Here is a 16,254-nt window from a genome sequence, read left to right on the forward strand (position 1 = left end):
TTTATATGGTTAAGAGTATTACAGAAAACCACTGTCATCTCGACTTTATAGGCAGAAAAAAAAGGCTTAAAAAGGTTAAGTAGGATGCTTAATATCTCACTGTTGGTCAGAGATAGAGCTGACATTTTTATTTATATGATTGCAAAAATCATAACATTCTACAAATTCTCACAAAAAAGAAAATTTTATAATCGGATTTAGGATTAAAGTACAGGATGAACACTCTACTATCAGGCCTGAGAGGTGGTTAAGTCCCTTTGTTAATAGTGAAGAACTGATGAGATCAAAAAGTACCAACTTACATTTTTATCTCAGTTACATCACTTTTCTTAATGTGCCAAAATTTACCCACAATTATAATACAGCATTTCCTCCTTATCTATAGTTTCATTTTCCTTCATTTCAATTACCTGTGGTTAATTGTGGTCCAAAAACATTAAGCGGAAAATTCCTGAAACAAACAATAAATGGCTTTAAATTGCACACCATTTAATGGTGTGATAAAATTTCATGCTGTTCTACTCTGTCAAACCTGGACATGAATCATGCTGTTGCCCAGGATATACAAGCTATATAAGTTGCCTGCCCATTAGTCACTTAGTAATTATCTTTGTTATCGACTATTGGTATTGCAGCACTTTTGTGTTCAATTAACACTTAAATAGTAGCCCAATACAGTGCTATAATGCCTACATCATTTACCTCACTTCATCTCATATTGTAGGCATTGATCATCACATTGTCACAAGAAAGTAAGAATATAATACAATGAGATATTTTGAAACAGAGATCAGATTCACATAACTTTTGTTACAGTATATTGTGAAAACTATTTGACAATATACTCTAAATTATTTTTGTGAATTTCTTACTATGCCTAATTTATAAATTAAACCATAAGTGCATATGTATAGAAAAATCATAGAATATTTATGGTTCAGTACTATTCATGGTTTCAAGAACCAACTTGCAGCCCATATACTGCAGACATGGAGGGACTATGGTATGCACTATTTGTTTCTACACTTTACTCTCAGCATATAAGATAAAAAAATTTCAGATATAATACTTTCAAAGATTATTTTTTAAAATCTATTAGAAATATGTGTAAATCTTTTAATAGATCTTTTAAAAATCTATATAAACTTTAAAATTATGTCCAAATAGTCTTTAATTCACTTCAATGTATCATACTTTTTTCAAAAAAAGATATTAATTTTTATTTCCCAATGTTCTCCAAAATCTACTTGTGAAAAAAATTTAAATTTAAAGGAAAATAAGATAAAATGATCTGACAATTTTTAAAGGTCTTTTCAGTTTCATTAGCAGATACTTGGATTTAAAATGTGTTTTCCACTTACATGGGTTATTTCAATTTCTTAAAACATGAATTAAATGTGGCCATGATTAATATCAAGAGACCAAATAGGCTTTACTATGTCTTTGTAGAGCACAGCCATTCAACATTTACAATCAAATAACTAATAACTAGCAGCAAATTAAATATTTTTCATAGCTAGTAATATAGGATATGCTTTCTAAATATCACACTATATTGTATCAAAAATATAACACTCAGATACCTCGTAATGTAGGGTATGCTTTCTAAAGATCACTCCATATATTGTAACAAAAATACCGGGGGCCGGCGCCATGGCTCACTTGGCTAATCCTCCACCTGTGGCGCCAGCATCCCATATGGGCACTGGGTTCTAGTCCTGTTTGCTCCTCTTCCAGTCCAGCTCTCTGTTGTGGCCCGGAAGGGCAGTGGAGGATGGCCCAAGTGCTTGGGCGCTTGCATCCACGTGGGAGACTAGGAAGAAGCACCTGGATCCTGGCTTCAGATGGGTGTAGCTCCTGCCATAGCAGCCATTTGGGGGGTGAACCAACGGAAGGAAGACCTTTCTCTCTGTCTTTCTCTCTCGCACTGTCTAGTTCTATCTGTCAAATAAAAAAAAAAAAAAAAAAGGGCCAGTGCTGTGCCATAGCAGGTAAGGCTGCCGCCTGCAGTGCTGGCATCCCATGTGGGCACTGGTTCCAGTCCCAGCTGCTCCACTTCTGATCCAGCTCTCTGCTATAGCCTGGGAGAGTAGTAGAAGATGGCTCAGGTCCTTGTGCCCCTGCACCTACGTGGGAGACCCAGAGGAAGAAGCTCTTGGCTCCTGGCTTCAGATCTGCACAGCTCCAGCTGTTGTGGCCATCTGGGGAGTGAACCATTGGATGGAAGACCTCTCTTTCTCTCTCTACCCTTGCCTCTCTATAACTCTGCCTTTCAAATAAATAAATAAATCTTTTAAAAAATAAGTAAAAATAAAATAAATAAAATATAGCACCATGCTCTTGGATTTTAGCTTATTATTTTTTCTTTGAAATATGTTATATCACAAAACAGATTATTTATACTTAGCTTCAGATACAAGAAACTTTTTTCTAGACTAAATGAAATTAAACTTTTCAGTTATGTTCTACGGAGTTTTAAGTAGTAAGCTGATATGAGTAAAAAGAGATATTAAAAAAAATAAGGAGATATCATTGAAAACAACCCTGAAAACTGTTTAAAGCAATACTTGGAAAGTAACAATTATAAAGCAAATTATTTAAGAAACACATTGTTGTTTCAAAAAATTATGTTTTAATAGCACAGTTTTAGTTCAGAGAGCTGCTTAGATGTTCTTATTTTCTAAATCACTGTTTCAGACATTGAATTAACATGGCTAACATTGCTTTTTTTAGACATAATTATATCAAGTGTCCTCTCATTTTTAAGAGATGGAAACAAGGTTTGTATTGTATTGAATTTGTTTGTAAAAAAGGGAATTTAGAGCCTCCTTCGCTACAATTGCTGCTGGTAGAGCTGTCACTGCTGTGCTTTCGTCAAAATTCAGTGGGATTGATCAACAAGAGGGCCACCCCAATTGCTTTGATGTGAAAACATTAAAGTTTTTTCACCTCCTGACATTTTGCAAGGCCAGCAACACACTCATATATCAGTTATACAGCATACATTTTTAAAATTGCAAAATTCTAGTAGTGTGAGATAAAGCGCTTTAGATTTAGATTGTGAAATATCAGTTTCATACGTATAGTAATGCTTGATTCAGTTTCTGTGTACATTACCAAACTTACTGCTGGGAAATAAGGAGAGGTTAATTTTAGATTTTTATTCATTATTCAAGTAATTTTTAAGAAGATTATAAACTCATCACAAGCACTGCTCATTTTTATTGGCTTTGCATCAGAGCTTAAATACTATTATAAAATTCAGCAACATACGAGGTTTGAGGTGTAGTATAATTTTAGAGGGATTTAAAAACTTAATAAAGCCCTCAGAAATATTCTCATGGAAATTATCTTTTATGTTAACTATACAATGTCATTTAGTTTTATACATCTGGTAGCCAAAAAACTATAGAATCTTTAAATATCTCAATGCAATTCTAAATAAAATGCATGTAGTAATTAAGTTCTTTATTAAAAACTAGGCTAAATATTTAGAACAATAATTGAAGTAATTTGAACTTAACTGTTTCCTTTTGTTATCCACTATAGCTTCAAATTTTGAGAAGTATGGCAAAATTTTCATTTTTTTCTGAACATTCAGTTACAGATAGAAAGTGAGAGGGAGAAAGGATGATGGCAGTTTAAAGAATGCTTTCATTAAGTAAAATCATTTAAGAAAAAGTATCTCACATAGAGAAGGTTCTTGATATCCATTTCCTGACCAATATTCCCTTCAATTCTCTTAGGTTCAGATTCTCAAACCTTTTCTTCCCCCACCGTCTCCAAACAGGATGAAGGTGAAAACAAAATACACACAAAAATGTATTAAATAGTACTCAGTTATTTTTTTCCAGGAAATTCATCATTCATAATGGCTGCAACACACAGATCTGGGCTAGGCAAAGCCAGGAACCAAGAACTCCATTCTGGTCACCCTCATGGTGACAGGGGCCGGATGCGTGCACCATCTTTTGCTGCATTCCCGGGCATGTTAGCAGGAAGCAAGACTGGAAGTGGAGCAGCCAGGACTCAAACCGTTATGCTGATGTGCTGGCCTCAATACTGCTGTTTTTAACTCAGATTTTTAATGTTAATTTAGTCTTCAAATTTGCATTCATGGCAGAAACAATACTAGGAGCTTAGGCTGTCCAATAACTTTCATGAGATTTTTTGTTCTAATAGAAGAGTTAAGTAAAAACTATAATATATTACCTACTATAATAGAAAACGTTCTATAGTTTGCAAAGATTTAACAAGAGGCTAAAGGGATTGCATAAAAATGGAATGATCTGCAATTTTAATTTTAATAGGAGGAAAGAAGTCTTCACTGACATTTAAGCAAAGCTTTCAAAGCTATCAAGAAGTTTAAGCAGATGTCCAAGCCAGGGCATCTGCACAGAAGCCTTGTGACAGCTTTAATGGGCACCCGTATGTAGCGTGCATATATGTTTCCTATCGCTGTTATCAGGAGTTGCCATAAATAGTGAATGACAATACAAATTCATTCTCTTACAGTTTTGGAGCTCCAAAACAAGTTTCTGGAGGTGAAATCAATGTGTCAGAAGCCCCATGTTTCCTCTTGTGGTATAAGAGAGAGCGGGGGCTCTAAGGGAAAATCTGTTTCCTTGCATTTTCAGGTTTCCAGAGTTGTGCTCCCTGTATTCCTTGGCTTTTTGTCCCTTCCAAGTTAGCAATGGAACATCTGACTTCGGTCTTCACATTGCCACCTTCTGCTGCCAAACCTCCAACTACTTCACTCACACAAGGACACTTGTAATTAAATTTAGGGCCTGCTCAAATTATCCAGAATAATCACCCATATCAAGAACCTTAGCTTATGGCCGGCGCTGTGGCTCACTAGGCTAATCCTCCACCTGCAGTGCCGGCACACCGGGTTCTAGTCCTGGTCAGGGTGCCAGATTCTGTCCCGGTTACCCCTCTTCCAGGCCAGCTCTCTGCTGTGGCCCGGGAGTGCAGTGGAGGATGGCCCAAGTGCTTGGGCCCTGCACCCCATGGAGACCAGGAGAAGCACCTGGCTCCTGGCTTCAGATCGGCACAGCGTGCTGGCCGTGGCGGCCATTTGAGGGCGAACCAACGGTAAAGGAAGACCTTTCTCTCTGTCTCTCTCTCTCACTGTCCACTCTGCCTGTCAAAAAAAAAAAAAAAAATCCTTAGCTTAATCACATGCGCGAAGTACTTTTGCTATATGATACATGTGTGTGTGTGTGTGTGTGTGTTTAACTTTAGAGGCATAGACGTAGACACACACACACACACACACACAGAGGCAGGGAGAAATTTCACAGACTGAAATTTCTGACACACTGGTTCACTCCCTAAATGTCAGAAACAACAAAGGCTGAGCTAGTGCAAGCTGACAGTTGGTAACTCGAGCCAGGTCCCCCACACAGGTGTGAAAGGGACCCAGTTACCTGCGCCATCATTTGCTACTTCCCAGAAACTGCATTATGAGGAAACTGGAGTTGATAGAAAACCCAGGCACTCACATATGAGATATCAACCTCTTAATTACTAGGTCAATTGCCCATGGTCTAATAATCTCCTATATATTAATATTCCACTTGCTTTTTGTTAATGTGTTAGTGAATAACTTAGTAAAGTTTTAATACATTCCACCTTTATTCTTTTTTTTAAGATTTATTTTATTTATTTGAAAGACAGAATTACAGAGAGAGGTAGAGACAGACAGGTCTTCCAACTGCTGGTTCACTCCCCAGATGGCCGCAATGGCCAGAGCTGCACCAATCTAAAGCCAGGAGCCAGGATCTTCTTCTGAGTCTACCACATGAGTGCAGGGGCCTAAGGACTTGTGCCATCTTCTACTGCTATCCCAGGCCGTAGCAGAGAGCTGGATGGGAAGAGGAGCAGCCGGGACTAGAACCGGTGCCCATATGGGATATCGGTGCTTCAGGCCAGGGCGTTAACCCACTGTGCCACAGCGCCGGCCCCTCCACTTTATTCTATAATAATATTAAAATAGTTTCAATATGAAAAGAGCCAATAGTTATTTAGTATCATTAAGATGGTGTTCTATATATAGTAGGCAAAAAACAAACAAACAAACAAAAAAACGTTAAATTGTGAAAGAATAACACAGCTAAATAGTTTAAATAAAGCATAATGCTGTCCTTACATATTAGATGCCGTGTTTCATGTCATAATGCAATGGGATTTCACACTAATGAAAACAATAAAATTATAGCTTTACATACACATAGGTATGTGTATATATACACACACAAAGTTCCTAATATATATTCATTGTATATACTTACTCATTAAAATAAGTTTACACTTAACTTTCTAACTTAATGTTTCATGCTGACTTAAAAATTTCAATAAAACTGTTGATGCTTTACACGGTTCCTACCATATCAATTTGATATTTGCAACCAAAGACCAGGACGGTGCAGGCTACGTCACCACTTGGGACACCTGTAACCCACAGCAGAGTGAGTGGTTTCAAGCACAGCTTCTCCACTTCCAACCCAGCCTCCTGCTAACGTGCTTCCTAGGAGACAACAGATGATGGCTCAAGTATATGGGGCCCTGCCCTTCATGTGAAAGGCCTGGCTGGAGGTCTAGGCTCCCAGCTTTGGCCTGACCCAACTCTTGGTGTTCCAGTCATCTGCGGAGTTAACCAGACACTATAATCAACCAATCACTCTCTCTCTTCCTCTCTCTCTCTCTCTCTCTCTTTCTCACTCTCTTTCCCTCTCTCTGGGAAGTGAAGCTTAAGAGGTTCCCTCACTTCTCTCTTACATATCTGTATGCTCCCATATCTCAATGCTTCTATATCGACCAATGTCATGGTAACTGACAGACCCAGAACTGCCTTGGATCTGTTATGTAACCGACCTACCTTTGCATATTATGTAACCGCTATTTGCCACTATGGCCCGTAGGCCATAAGAGATTGGGAGGCATGACTAGATGTGAATGCTTGCAGATGCATAGACGTCTCTGCATTTTGCTGGCCACCTTAAACACAAAGATGGATTCCCTTTGTAGCCCACTGGCCACCTCGGGCCAGTGGTTATTTTCTGCATATCCTCACCACCACTGTGAGTAAAAAGGAACATAAATCCGTAAACAGCTCCAAGTTATTCTTTGGCCTGACACTGAATCTGGTTTTCCTGGAGCTGAGTTCCAGCCTTACACTCTTTCTTTTTATCTTTTGAATAGATCTTCTCTATATCCCTGCTGAACAGTGGTCTTTATACTTTTTATTTGCTAAACTGTTTATGTAGTAGAACATTACACCTGCAGCTGTAAAGTAAATTAAAATGTTATCACAAAAATTAAATAAAGCAAGCTGGAAAGAAGGAAAGGAAGAGGGAGGATTATCATTATATTCTTATAATTGTATCTATAAACTACATGAAATGTTTTCTTCATATTAATAAATAAATAATCCAAGCAAGTTGAGAAAATAAAATTAAAATAAATAAATCAAGGTAAAATAAAAGACTACCTAAGGCTATCAAATCTTCCCTATTAGGCCAAATGAGGCAACATAGTCTGTTCCCAGGAGTAATTCAGGTTTACATAAAATTGAAATCAGTAGAAGTCAAAATAATTATATTTTATTTATATTTTAATATAAATTATTCAATTTCTTCCATAAATCTTCACTAATCAAAGAAAACTAGGGATAAAAATTGAATTTCAGGGTTGGGCACTGTGGCATAATGGGTAAAGCTGCTGCCTGCAGTACCAGCATCCCACATGGCCACCGGTTCAAGTCCTGGCTGCTCTACTTCTGATCCAGCTCTCTGCTATGGTCTGGGAAAGCAGTAGAAGATGGCCCATGTCCTTGGGCCCCTGTACCTGTTGGCTCCTGGCTTCAGATTGTCCATTGCAGCCATTTGGGAAGTGAACCAGTGGATGGAAGATCTCTCTCTGTCTCTCTCTGCCTCTGCCTCTCTGTAACTCTACCTTTCAAATAGTAAATAACCAAATCTTTTTTTAAAAATGGAACTTCAGTTAGTTTACTAATTATTTGATTTATCACTACAAGCAGAATTTCTTTCGCTTTAATTGAATACAATAATGTAAATATTAAACACATTGCCATGAACTCATTTTCTCTTAATTAGCAAGTTACATTTCCATGGTTAAAAACAAAACTAAGATTTTTTCTCTTTTGTGGTGATATACTCTCCTTTTATTTCAGTTTTTCATCTCATATATTTATGCCATTTGCCATGAGTGGCAAAAAATGTAGTTGATGGCACTGTGAAATATATACTCAGGAAAAGCAAATATTTTGGTGTTGCATTGACAACCAAAAGTCTTCTTGGTGTCATCATGATACATCTTCTGATTTTTGAAAAGTTGTGTCCATTTATTTCAGAGACAGAGTGAGAGTGAGAAAGAGTGGAAGAGAGAGAGATATTCCTCGGATTATTCACTCCCCAAATGCCTACAACAGTAAGGGCTAAGCCAAGCTGAAGCTGGGAGCCAGTATATCTATCCTGGTCTGCCACTTGGATGGCAGGTAAACATGTACTTGAGTCATCTCTTATGCATATTAACAGGAAGCTGGGTCAGAAGGAAAGTAGATGATCCTTGAACCAGCATCTCTAAAGGATGCAGACATCCCAAGAGGCGGCTTAACTGGCTGTTTCAAAATGCCCATCCCATAATATATTTTCTGATGCATAGTTTCAGTATTCTTACATTTATTTCTTTATTTTTGTGCATTCCAGTTACTAATTGATTAAGATTCTTTATTTTGCTTGGTTGTATTTTATTTCCTCAGTTTCTTTTTGTTTTTAATCGTTTCCAGCTGTAGACTTTATTATTAAACATGATTTAAGCCAAGGAGTAATAAAAGCATATTTCAAATATGCCACTTTGTTAAGGATAAATTCTCAAGGGAAAATATATCAATAACAGTTCTTGTACCATTCAGAATATTCTAATTTTATATTAAGAGTAAAGTGGTAAGTCCATGGAAAAACAAGTTTCTTTGTTTCTGCTTGTGCAAAACAATCAATATTTCTTTTCTAGAAGCATTTGTTCTCTGCACCAGATTTATATGTGCATGTTTAGTTGGTTTGTATCATCCTCAAGGGAGGTGGCTTATTTGAGCTACTTGGATGGCAGAGTTATAAAGGTAATGACAATTTTCTGTTTTTCCCAACAGCACTCCTCATGATTATTATTCAGTCTGCTATATTAAAATGGCACATTCAGTTAAAGGTGTTTAAAGAATTATTTCAGCTATTCAAATATCAGTTATAAATTAGATGTCAATTTTTCTGAAGTGCAGTAGATGTTGAGAGGCAGTCAATAGTTTTAATATACAAGTTGCCTTCTTCACTTATACTTCAAACAAGGATGAATCACAATTTGAAGTTACCTGATTGATTCTATGCATGCTTATAGTTCGTAGACATTGAAACATGGATATTTATTTTGTTGATATTTTAGATTGGATTATCTCTTAAAACAATGTATTTCATATTAACAACTTACACTAAGAATTATAAAAGGTTGTTTTTCCCTTCTTGAAGCCATATATTGGTCCTGCTCTGCATCTTTAAATATAAAGTTCTTGTCAACAATTACATAGTCCAGTGACATATCAAACAATAGAGTATTTTTTAGAGGTTACTATGGCTTCATGACACAGGGTGAGAAAGCGAAAGAAAAGAGAAAGAAATAAAGAAAAGAAGAACCCCATCCAAATGCACAAATAAGTGTGCAATAGAACATTGGCAAGGTGTTCCAGTTCTAACTCTGCAATTAAAAAGTATGATAGTCCAGTCCTGACTACATTACTTTGTTGTAGACATAGGCAATACTAAAGATCTCTATAGTTCAGTTTACCTAGGAGTAAAGTGGGTAAACTAAAAGAAACTAAAGAATATGCAACACCAAATGCAATAAAAATAGTGCTTGACACAGGGCTTTCTATATTAAATAGTAATTTTTATCTTATTACTATCATATTCTTAGTATAAAAATGGTGTCTTCAGCATTGCATGGGCTTGGAAGAAAATCATCTTGATGCTAAATGTGTGACTTTGAGCAAATTATTTTACTTGTCTGGATCTGATAATTAATTTTAAAATGAAAATTTTTATGTAGTATTTTTGGAGAATTAAATGAGTTGAACTGTATGTTTTCAGAACATACAGCCAATAAATATTAGTCTTACTTGCTACTCGGTCACTTAACTGAGGAAAAGAATCATAAAATCTAAAGTACAGCGCTGTGATCATAGTTAATAATGTACTATATATTTGAACCCTGCTGAGAGTAAATCTTGAGTATTCTCACTGCATACACACAGTCACACACAAAAGGTAACTGAATCACTACATGTATTAATTAGCTTGGTTGTGCTTGTGGTAATCATTTTACAACATATATCAAAACATCATACTGGATATCCCAAATATATATATATATATATATATATATATATATATAGCATTTGTCAATTAAATCTCAATTAAAACTGAAAAAAGAAACCACAAAGAAAAAAAGAAACATCCCTAAATCCATTAGACCCTGTAATGAAATCATAGAATTTACAGTGCAGAAAAACTAGATGAAATTACTGATGAGCAAATAACTATTAGTTTTAAATAAATATGGATCATGTTTTATTTCTCATAAGTAAAATTTTATAGAACAAATATGTCTAATCATTGAAAAGAAAGCAATAAAAGTACTTGAGCTTTTACATTTCTAGAACTGTGCAAATATTGTACAAATTTTCCTACTTCATACAAAAAGAACCCAATATAAACAACCAGAAATGAAAGAATATAAACAATCAAAAGTCAAGGTAGTAGACAATTCAGGTGACAATATTTTAACCAATAAAAGCACTTAAAATGGTTTTATTTCACTCCTTCTTAAAAAATAACAAAAATCAGGTAGTAAAGTATGTTAGAAGGGTAATTTAGACATGTTGCATTATGATAGCAACAAAATTTTCATTAGTGCTTCCAATAGCAAATGTTAGTCTGCTGAACAGACTCCCCTTTTAAAAAATGTTCCTACTAACTAGGAGCATATCTTTAAACTAGGGATATCAGTTATGTGACTACACCAAGATAAAGGACAAGCAAACACTAATGCATGGAGACTGTGAAATGTGTGTTGGCCATTATCTTACAAAGATATCATTTCACTATTATCCTAAGGAACTAAGACACCCATTCCTATAAACTACCTACAAAATATTCTTACCATGAATATGCAGGTATTAGAAGGCTTTCATCAAAGAAAAAGAGATTTTTTTTTAAGATTTATTTACTTGCTTGAAAGAATTACACAGAGAGAGGAGAGATAGAGGCAAAGAGAAAGAGAAAGAGAAATAGAGAGAGAGAGAGAGAAAGAGAGAAGAGAGAGTTCTTCCATCTGCTGGTTCACTTTCCAATTGGCCACAATGTCTGGAGCTGCACTGATCTGAAGCCTGGATCAGGAGTTTCTTCCAGGTATCCCACATGGGTGCAGGGACCCAAGGACTTGGCTTATCTTCTACTGCTTTCCCAGGCCATAGCAAAGTGTCGCTCCCCGTCTTCGTGGAGGAACGACACAGGACCCTGCGCTGTTCTTTTGTCTGCTCGGCCCTCCCCGGGTTTGCTGCTGGTTCTTCCCGGGTTGGCTACCGACCCTTCCACCTCCGTGGAAGGGCGGTTCCCCCTGCCACTTTTCCCCACTTCCGCGGGGGAGCGGCACACCGCCGGCCGGCTCTCTCGGGGGCTGCACAGGTGTTCCCTCAGATAGATGTTCCCCTTAGATGTTCCTGGTGCATGTTGTCTCTCTCCTCCTTTATAGTCCTCTTCTGCCAATCCCAACTCTGCTACCCACACGCCAAGTATGCTGCTCTCCTCCAATCAGGAGCAAGATCAGCTCCTGCAGCTCAGTCAATCAAATTGGTGAGAGGCAGCTGCGTAGAAGCTGCTACTCCCTTCTCAGTGCCATATTGTGGGAGAGCAGATGGATAGAATAAGTCTTAATTCCAGTAACTTAGTCTAGTCCGAGTTGCTCCAGCAGAGAGCTGGAAAAATCTTTTTCTTCAAGATTTCCATTTGATATCTATTCCAGTTAAATGGTTGAAATTGTACATTTCTTAGCTATTGTGTATATTTGAGTGAGGTAGTGGATGGTAGATTCTCTCTCTTACTCTCAGCTCTCTTGCACTGTGTGTATCTACCTCTCTGTTACTTTGCCTTTCAAATATGTAAAGAAACATTTAAAAAAAAAAAGGAGAAACTTTCTCCAAGATTCTAATGTCTGTGGGGAGTATTTAAAGCAGAAGTTATGGACAATGTTTAGAACTGGTTTTTGTTTACAGAACCTAAACATATGGGATATTTGACAGTCAAAAATTAAATATACTTAAGTTTTACTACTTCATTATTTGACATATGTATATACTATGAAATATTCATCACAGCCAAACTAACATATACCTCACCTTACATACTTAGCATTTTTATGCCTGTGTGCATTGAGAACATTTGAGATATACCATCTTAGCAAAATTTAAACATACAATTACATGATGCTAACTATAGTCACCTTGTCCATTAAATTACAAAACTGATTTATGTTTGTTAAGACTTTGTACATCTTGACTGCTTGCCCATAGCCTAAGTTCCCCATTACCTAGTAACAATTGTTCTTTCAGTTTCTATGAACTTGACATTTTTAGATTCAATATATAAGTTAGATGATGCAATATTTGCCTTTCAGAATGCGACTTTTTCAAATAGCAAATATCTTCCATGTTGTCACAAATTGCAAGGTTTTCTTCATTTTTAAGACAGATTATTAATGACTTTGACCCCTTTTCTTTATGCATTGGCATTCTGTTTTTCTATATTTTGCCCACTATGAATAATTTTGAAGTAACATGAAATTGCAGATAATTTTTGGGACTGATTACATTTCCTTTAGGTGTATACCCATAATTGGCATTGTTGAATCAAAATGTAGTTCTATTTTCAATTTTTGAGAAATCACTATACTGTTTTTCACAATTGCTGTACCAATTTCCATTTCTGCCAAGATTGTACAAGTGTTCTCTCTTCTCCACAATCTTGCCAACACCTGTTATTGTCTACCTTCCTTATAGCCGGTACTCTACCAGGTGTAAATTGACATCTCATTGTGATTTTTATTTATATTTTCCTGATCATGAGTGAATTTGGACTCCAGGATGGATACCATCAGTTGTTTATTTTTTGTTCCTGTTTTTCATTACATTGTATTTTTGCTTGACTTCCAAAGAATTGCTCTCCTATGCCTTCAAAGGCCAAAATGAAACATTATTAATATGATTTTGTCTATTTTTTTAAATTATTTTGTTCGTTACAGATTTATCCTTTTATTTCTAAAAGTATTATGTTGCAATATGATTAATTTGGGGGTACTGAGTTGATTGGTAGACCCTTAAATTTTACATTGAAAGTGGGAACACAATTAGCTTTATTCTAGTCCTCACCCTCCTTGGTGTACCCTGGAAATGTTTTCTTGATTTCTGAAAGCTAGGTAAGCCTAGTGCTGTTTCAAGCCTGTTCAGTTTCTTGACTTTGGCTGTAATTCAAAGAAAGAACATAAGGACATCATTGCTAGTATAACAAAGTTGGAATTAGGGAAATGAAAATTTGTAAAAAGAGAAACAATAATTGGGGTAAATTGAGATTAATACAAACAAAATTTCAAAAGAAATAAAAATTCTGACCTACTACATTTAAAGACCTACAAATATTGCCACTAAAAAAATTACCTTTAAATTTTTTAAAAGAATTTTAAAATATTTTAAAAAGGAAATATTCAGAGAACTAATCTGGGTTCTTAGTTTGGTCAATCTGTGCTCTATCCCTGCACATTCTGTCATAATTTATCCTTGACACATAGGTTCTTTTTGTTGCAATTTGCTAAAACTTTATGACATTGATGATATTGTTTCTTGTCTATAGCCACTGACAGGTGGGTTTAATGTTTGCTCACGTTTCTCATTTGCCTCTAGTCTACAGACTTTTCACCTTGCAAAATATTGTTGCACTGTTCATGACCCCCAGTCTTTCTCACCTTGAAAATATTTGTCTAGAAATAAAACAAAATACTCTATAAAGTTATTTTAGTGGAGTTTGAGGAAAGAGAAAAAGTAGATGTAAATGCTCAATCTACCACCTATACCTAAAACTTGGCTTTTAAAATACTTATTGAATTTATAAGAGCCTATAACTTTTAACAGCTTAACAAATAGAATGTTGAGTGTGAAAATTGGTACAGTAAGTTTCAAAATGTGTAGAATATATCCAGTTTTGAACAGAATATTAGGAGCATCTATTTTGTATCAGGTGTTATACTTTTTATTGAGTCTTTAAGGGAAAATAGGCATATAAATAGACATTTCATTTAGTTTGTATTTTGTTATTTTGGAGAACAATCTCAAGATGCTATGGATACTCATAGAAAAAAAAAAACTTACTGTGGCTCAGTAATTCAGAGAAATTCTCCTAGAAAAGACAACATTTAAGCTGTGGCAATAAAAAAAAAAGAACAAATAAAACAGAATGATAGAGAATGAAGAGAGATTGTAGCCCCTATGTAAATTAGTAATGTTCATGAAGTTTGGCAAGGAGGAGAACACGACAATTAGAGAGAGTCCCAACAGCTGTTTCCATAAGTTTAGAAATCAGAATAAAGGCAAGAAGGAACAAGGATTGTCCAGATATTTCTTTTAAAGGATAAAGCCATACTTAAAGTGAACTTTTTTTAATTTTATTGAGTTAAAAATATCCTTACTGAAGAACAGCCCTATGTATTCAGAAAAGCAGGTGTTAAGTATAATTTAAGTGGAATGAGTTCAACTTCTTGAGCTGTCAAACAGTATGCTACAATCTAAACTTTAAGTTTCATAAGAGAATTATGTTTATAACATATGTACTCTAGATGCAAGAAAGTTAAAATTATGGAGCTCATGAAAGTACCATGTCAAATCAATGCCAAAGGAATCCCTGCTTTACCGTCTGTGGATCTGTCCATAGGATGCATTACTGTGTTAGAAAATATCACTGGGACTATGAGTCAATTAAGATACTACAGTGACAGTCTTAAAGCTTTCCAACAAACTGATATGGCCTATCATTTCAGCGAGCCTCTCTCAGTGCCTGAAATTTGTCATTATGAAAAGAGCAGTCAACTGTAGCAAAGTGAGTGCCTCTGAGATGCCGGGTGCTGCCAACACTGGGGGCTGTCTACAGCCCCACACTTCCTCAATGAGCTGGGGAAGTCTTGCTGTATCAGAATAAGACTTGACGGTGGCTTTGATTGTGATTGTGGTGAGCTGGAGCCACCGGATCACTGACAAAAGAAATCTTCTGTTAGCCAACAGCCACCAGGGCTTCCTGTTGAAATATATAGCAACAAAGGAAAAAAAGCAAAACAGAAATAGTGCTTACCTGCAGCTTAGAATGATGCTGCTCAGGGCCAGTCCAATATCTGCACTGTGAGGAGAATGTTCATAGAAGCCTGTTGTGTGAATATTTACCAACATTTTTGTTAAATGTTAGATCATTTAGCACAGTAAATCTGAGCACATAGTATGCCATTTCATTCCATTTAAGTTTCTTGAATGTTTTCTTTAATGTCTGCAGAGGTGCTGCCCCTTTCTTGAACTATGCGTATTGCAATCGTTTTAATTCTCAGTATGGGCAGAGCTTTTTCAGCTTTAAATCTAAGGGGAACTTAACAGGCTTGGTTGGCATATGCAAAGAACATTAAGAAACCATCTTGGCTGGTGCAGTGGCTCACTTGGTTAATCCCAAATGGGCGCCAGTTCTAGTCCCGGTTGCTCCTCTTCCAGTCCAGCTCTCTGCTGTGGCCCGGGAGGGCAGCGGAGAATGGCCCAAGTGCTTGGGCCCATATACCAGCATGGGAGAGCAAGAAGAAGCACCTGGCTCCTGGCTTTGGATTGGCGCAGCGCGCCAGCCGTAGCGGCCATTTGGGGGCTGAACCAACAGAAGAAAGACCTTTCTCTCTGTCTCTCTCTCTCTCATTGTCTATAAATCTACCTGTCAAATAAAAAAAAAAAAAAGAAAGAAAGAAAGAAACCATATTGCTATGGAAACATAATTAGTTTTCTTTTCCGTTTTTGAAATATCTTTCTTTCCTTTTGTACCCAGTTTTCTTCCTTGTTCACCCAGGTTTTACAATTTGAAAGGAAAAGGCAATAGTAAGGGTTTCAAAATGGCA

At 36.4% G+C, this 16,254-nt stretch overlaps 1 protein-coding gene across 5 annotated transcripts in view; it reads right to left on the reverse strand.

Moving 5' to 3' along the window:
- MGAT4C (MGAT4 family member C) overlaps positions 1-16,254 on the reverse strand; it is a 798,266-nt gene that overhangs the window by 363,595 nt on the left and 418,417 nt on the right. The gene's annotated exons all lie outside the window — the stretch shown is intronic.

The sequence above is a fragment of the Oryctolagus cuniculus genome, chromosome 11 (assembly GCF_051225735.1).
Source record: "Oryctolagus cuniculus isolate XC-2025 breed Fujian yellow rabbit chromosome 11, ASM5122573v1, whole genome shotgun sequence".
In the NCBI taxonomy this organism is placed as follows: Eukaryota; Metazoa; Chordata; class Mammalia; order Lagomorpha; family Leporidae; genus Oryctolagus; species Oryctolagus cuniculus.